Below are 7,146 nucleotides of genomic sequence, written 5' to 3' on the forward strand. Positions count from 1 at the left end.
ATTCACATCAGGAACACCATAAGTTCTGAAATTCTTCCCCATTGAGTGGACCATATCTCGTATGTCTCTTAGCACATGTTGCTCCACAACGGCTGTATTGGTGTTCTCCCTGATGTAGTCCTCTCCCATTTAATTCTTGTGCTTCTCCCAGAGACCACGTATATCTGTGGCCTCACAAAAAACCAGAATGATCGCGAATAACCTTCACAGGGAACATGGCATCTGAAAAGTGGCAAACTCAGTCAAGCAGTCGTCGAGTGACCTATCTGTCTCGATGAGGCCTCTTTTCTCACATGCTTCTCTAAACATAGAGTATGTGATGCCAGCCACTGTTCTCAAATTCTCATATGAGGTTGCACCTCTCATGTGATTCAATAGCACTCTCAGAAAGTATCTCTCCCCTTCAGCAGGGTTTGCATATATAATACGTCCAATCTGTCGACCGTTTTGCTTTCTTCTTTGCCACACCTTTCCACTTTTGATCCATCGGTAGTGTTCAGGAAACTCTCTGTACAACAATTTCCTAGCATAGTTGTCGACAGTGTTCATTTTGAAGTACTCAGTAAGAATGGTCATATCAGAACCAGCGCGCCTCACAACATCCTCAAGGTTCTCAGACTCCTCATAAGGAACAGATTGCATGCCAGGCAAGTGCAGTTGGAGCTGCAGTACAGCTGGATAGACACCAAAAAGTGGGAAACCAAAGATCCTATGCATAGCCTCGGATGGTGATATATATCTCGCATTCCTGTACTGACAAATCTCATTGATTACTCCATCTTGCTCGTGTTGAGAGGGATCAACTGAGAATGAAGCATGGTCATGACCTTTATAGACATACTTATATAGATATTTAACGGCTTTGATGTTTGAGCAAGCTTCAACATTTATGTGGCAGTTATAGCACATTAGCAATCCAGGATTGTATGGCACAACCCACCTATTATCTAACTCTGCACCCCTGATCCTCATGCGGCATCCATCATCTCTCCTCCTGTACAAAGAGTATGAGTCGGTTCCTTGCTGTGTTGCAGAACAAAATTGTCTAGGATAGCGAAAGCGACACTCCCCATCCACCATACACGGGCATTTTCTATTTAGGACGCCAAACGGTCCATGCAGCATATGCTTGATCACCAAAGCATGCATCACCGGGTATTTGTCCTTATCTGGTATCTCGGCCGAAATAAATTTATCATAATCTTCTGGGGTCGTTAATTTGCTACCATGCTTCATGATCAACAGAAAGTGCTCATGTGGCAAGCCTCTTTTCTGGAATTCAGTAACATGACAATATGCTGCAACTTCTCCAAAATATTTTTTCTTGATCAATAAGTTCTTGAAGTCGCGTAACTTTGCCTTGTAAACTCTTGACACCAGTTCCAGCCGATTTTGTGGTGTCTGGCCAGGTTCAAGATTGCTCACTATCTTGTCCCAGAAAGAATTGCAAGTCATTGTGATGAAGTAATTAGGCTTGCCAAAGCGTTGGACAATAGCCATTGCATTAAGAAACCTTTGTTGCATATCACGATCGCATCCTGGAAATGTTCTTGTAAGAACAATTATCTTACCAACCTTGGAACGCCGTGTCTCTCCAGCATTAATTACATCAACCAATCCCTACAATGGAGTAAAACAATAATATGCAGATCTGAGCAGTGTGTAATATCCGTAAATTAGTAGCTGTCATCAGTCAAAAAAATCCAAAAAGTAAATATATTTTCCTCACCTGGTATAGTTCAGCCCTTGTTATTTTTTGGTGTTTCGGATTAGAGTACCAATCAAGCCTCATGGACTGCATCTTAATATACATGTCAACTGTCCATTGTTGGAAAAGGCACCCTCCGAACAACAAGACATTAAAAATTCCCCTTCGAATCTGTAGTTTGAAGGCACACCACTCCCTTATAGTAACATATATGGATTGCTGAGATGCCTCAGCAACCCTACTGATGAAATCTTCTTCTTGCATGTCATCATCGTCTCCATCCAATTGATCCACAGCAACATGTACATCATCTGCACAAGTAATGAATAAAAATAAATACATTTATACATGAATATAAAACACAAATACATGAATATAAAACACACCATGGTCTGCATAAGTGGTTTTGTCCATGGGTTGCACATCAGCTGGAGTAGGGTTTTGAGGTATCTGTATTGACACCGCATCACTGTATGGCATGAATTTGTTCCATCCGGTTTCCCCTCTAGGGTGGAATACAGGATAAGACAATGGGTCATAGCAACCATGATATGCTTTGATATACCGTGGCCAGTCTCCTCTGGCATATACAAGCACACTCCTATCAAAACTTCTCTGTGGATCATTCCCTTCCATCCAGATAGCAGCGACTTGTGATGTCGTTGGTGCATTATACCTTCTCTGGTCAGGTGTGACATTTGTGTTTAGTTCAATACAGTAGTCATCAAAGTTTGGAATAGACCAACTGTATTGAAAGTCTGAACATATGGATTATCCTGCAATATTCATAGTATATTCCAGATGATGTTGATATCCAGGTCAGGCGACCGTCGAACTCTATGTGACAATGTTTGATCGTCTGTATCATAAAAGTATAGCTGCAAATGACGTGGACCATGGCAACCTGGCACTAAAGGGTCAAGTCGATGGTACAACCCTTCTTGGACTTGGAAATTATAAATACCCATCCCTGCTGCAGTGCTAACTCGGTGATCGAGCGTAACTCCAAGACTTGTGAAGGAGAAATGAGAGTTGAAGTACCGTATATGTTTTCGGAAATACTTTGCATCAGCATCCACTTGACTAGTGAACAATCTTTTTAGTTCATCAGGCACCTCCAGTATATGAATGCTTATCTTGCCTTTTCTGCAACAAAATTCGGGTGTCTCATATTGAAATCGCTTTGCACCACAGTACCGGCAGTCAGGGACATCCCTCAATCTATGTCTAGCTGGTAGGCTTTGGTAAATTAAATCATATGGATCTTCAAGAACATTTGCCAAATTAGCAGTCTCACCCAGCACCCTAAACGATTCGTAGTCATCACCTGGGTGCAAAGTGTCAAGTCTACATTATGATTGTTGTTTGATGATTGAAATAGGAGTTGTCTAGAAATTAATGATTAGATGTATACCTTGATTAAGTTGTAATATCCCATCATCATGAAAAAAAATCCTTGGTTGTGTAATTCATGGCCTTAGCTGATGTCAATTTCCTCAGCTCCTTCATCCATAGGGTGGGTAGGCTCAAATAAGTGGGGGTCAAAATCTTCTTCATCAGGGTGCTGCATTGTCTGGTTCATGGTCCGCATAGGCATTGTATTGTCTGCAAAATAGCAGAAAAAATAAGATGTACAATTAAGGCAATTTAGACGGTGTGGCAACACAATAATTTATGTATTTGCTAACCCTGGCTTATAGTTGGCACTAGTGTCTGTTCTGGGGTGGTCATGGTTAACTTCGCCTTCCTCTTGTATTCTCGATTCCGCTGCAATAATTCCTTTTTCTTATGTTCACTCATATTGATGTATCTTTCCCTATTTTTTAGGAGACTATCCCTACTTGATCTCCTAGCTACAACAGGACATGCGAATATAGATACTTAAAAACAGGCTACAAACTCATAGAGTGAATTAGGGATGAAAATGTGGTAGTAGTTCACCTTCAGAAGGCAGGGTTCCAATAGTTGAGGGGTCGTTGGTGTTCCTACAATGGTCAGAGATAATTGCAAGATTTCTTTTTAAACGGTTTGGAAAGTAATTATCATTCTTGTGTAGCCATTCCCTGGGGTCATCTTCTGGAATAAGATTTTCATTGATTTGTGAGCTTGGTACTTGGACAACGGTAGAGGTACCAGTTAGGAACGGTGATTGATAACCCAGTTAAGTAGTCCCACCTACAGTAAAAGGCATCATTTAATTTTTTAGTGCTTGGAATGAATTGTATTACTGGCATGCAAGTGACCATATCTTCACAAACCTGCCACTGAACTTGGAATAAGATTTTCATTGACTTGTGAGCTTGGTACTTGGACAACGGTAGAGACACCAGTTAGGAACGGTGTTTGAGCACCCAACTGAGTAGTCCCACCTACAGTAAGCAACATCATTTAATGTTTTATGCTTCAAATGAATTGTGTTACTGGCCTGCAATCGACCTTATCTTTACAAACCTGCCACTGAACTTGGTGTTTGGACAGCGGTGGGAGTATAGCTTGATTCCGCTTTTTTTCGTGCTCGATATTCACGTTGCTTCCTATTTGTTTCTTGTCTTTGTTCATCAGCCATTCCAGCTCGACGTTTGACCCGCCTGGCGTTCCTTTGTAGCCTCTTACGTTCATCCTCATCCAAAGCATCTGTTTGCACATAGTAGGCAATGGGGATGGCATATATGTCGAAGTAAGTTTTTGCATTGTGTAATCAATCAATGTACCCGTGTTTGTGATGTCACTCAGCGCAGGTCGTTTTTGCGTCAGTCCCGCCATGACTTTAGAGCAAAACAAAACTGCCAGTAAAGCAATTGCAAAGGCCGTGTATGTGTGACCTTGGTAGGCACTTGCACGATTGTAACACCCCATGTGTTTAAAAATAATTAGCAAAGCCATTAACCATGTCATCATGCATAATCATTAAGGTTAAATTAAATAATGCATTTCTTGTATGTGTGTGTATGTATGTATGTATGTGTGCAAGTATAGTGTGCCTTTGTAACCTTTCATAAATAACTCAAAAAAAATGGCTAGTAAAATGCATCTACACATCTCTATTAACAGGGTCTACAAAAGCCTAGTTGACATCATGATCAAAATAATGATGACTCCACGTGAAATGACAAGTATTTTTGAATCATAGTTTTAGAAAATTTAAAATAACTTTCAAATCATTGCTCAAATAAAATTTTGTCTAAAACCAAAGTGGTAGGGTTTCAAATGATGAACAACTTTCGTATTCAAAGTTTTTCGAGTTTCAATTGAAAATTTTAAGAAGATTTTGGTCAAACCTCGCTCTCTCTCTTTCTTTCTCTCTCTTCTCTCTCCCCTCACTCTGCTCCTCTGCTTCGGCCATGGCAGAGCATCTCGCTGCGCCCTGTGCTGCCTGTGCCGTCGCTGCGGCCACTGCCGGCCATGGGTGCCTCTTTTGCACGCCCCGTTGACCTTCCCTCTCTGCGCGCTAGCTCGTTCCATCCCGTCGCAGCTGCATCCCCTGCCCCGTCTTCAATGGCGCGCCGCGACGACGCCTTGGCGACAAACGAGTCCAGCCAATCGCCGCCTCGACCACCCCTTGCCCGCGCCCACCCCTCATCCCTTGCCCTGCCGCCCATAAGAGCCGGCCCGGGGCCCCTGCTCGCGCGCCAGAGCACGCCACGGTGCCGCAGCACGCCCCTGCGCACGCCAAGCACCACCGCCGCCCGCCATTGGTGCGCCGAGCTTGAGCTCGCAGCCAAACTCGCCCCTCCGCCCTGTTCCAGCCTCCACCGAGCTCCAAACCACCACCATACCGCCCTACTGAAGCCGCATGGCCCGGCCTTGTCCCTCCTCCCTCGCCGTGGAGCCGCCGCCGCAGCACAGAGCCACCGCCGGCCGCCTGGTCCCGTGTAGCTCCTCCCTCCGCCCCTCTACAGCCCAAACCGAACGCACAACCCCCTCCCTCACCTCCCCCTGAAGCTTCTAAACCTTCCCACGCCGTACATCCCCCGCCGGAGCAGCGCCGCTGCGTGCGCCACCGCCGCCCGCCCCTGTTCCACCGCCGGCGACCCCCGTCCGGCCACCCCCGACCTCGATTCGACCCACCACGGGGTAGCCCTCGGTCTCCTCTTGCTCCCCCACCCCTTTCCCCTCGCCGCCGGAATCGGCCGTTCCCCGTCCGCCCCCTTCTTCAACCTCCGTCCAGGGGCCTCCCTGTTAATAGTTTCAGGATTTCAGGGGCCTCTGCGCGAAAGTTCCTTTTCCTTTTTGTTTTCCAAAGCAGTGAACTTTTAAAATCGATAGAAATTTGTAGAAAATCTTAAAAATGCAAATCCAACTGTTTTGAGTTCCTTGTGAATATATCTACAACTTTTGTTATATGAACTTTTTGATTTTCTCACTAGTTTTTACTCTATTTTAAATACCAGTTTATTTGACACTTAATTAGATCTCAAGTTTTCTCCACTGCATGTATACCATTTTTGGTTAGTGTGTTGTATGCTATAAGTTTAGTCTTGTGTCCAATTTTGAAGGCTAGTGCACACTCCTAGCTTGGGTTTTAAAATAGATCTTCATTTAGGCCTAGATTAAATGATTTTATTTCTTCAAGTTGTTCCACTGTGCTTCATGGGTGGAAATGTTTACAGTACCTTTAGTTTGGTTCCCAGTTTCTACAGAAAAAGTTTGAGAATTTTTAGTTAAACCCAACTGGACCAAATAATTTTTGGTAAGGATAAATACATTAAATCAAGGAAAATAGTTCCTATGCCTGGAAAAACCTGATATTTTGAGCATAGGTCTATTATGTTCACCTAATCACTCTGTAAAAATTTGAGGCACAGTATCTCAGTATAATGGTTTGTATAAATTAATCTTGATCTATGTCACTATAGTTTGCTTTATTTCTCATGCCTTGTGTAATGCTTAGTTAAATCTGAAATTTTTACAGCACGTTCATAATAGGATCATCCACCGTCAGTTTAAGTTTCACTACCATTACTTGCATAGTTTGCTCTGTACAAATTAATCATGTTTCTAGCAGTGGCTATGTAAAATGTTTTTCATGTTTATTCTGCTGCATGAAAGTAGTCGAAATTTTTACAGTAGCATGATGATTAATTTTTGCATCCTGTGTAAAAAATTTCATGACCAGAGGACGTGTGCAACTTTGAATTTTGATTTATGCTTGTTTAACTAGTGTGAGTAAAAGTACTTGAGTTGCATGAATGAATAAAAGTTTTGAAGCTCAACCCTAGTGTCCTTTAGGAACTAAATCATGTTAGATAATACTCGATAAACGATTGCCCAATGTTTTGTGTATAGGGTGCTTCACATTTTAACTTGAGTTGTTGGTTTACAACTTTTTAGTGAATTAATTTATAAATTGTTATCAACACCACAATTCATGCATGTACGTCTCATATAGATTCGACTACTCTTGCTGACGGTACGTACAAACTGGTGTCGGAGTCCGA

This window comes from Panicum virgatum, chromosome 5K (assembly GCF_016808335.1).
Source record: "Panicum virgatum strain AP13 chromosome 5K, P.virgatum_v5, whole genome shotgun sequence".
NCBI lineage: Eukaryota > Viridiplantae > Streptophyta > Magnoliopsida > Poales > Poaceae > Panicum > Panicum virgatum.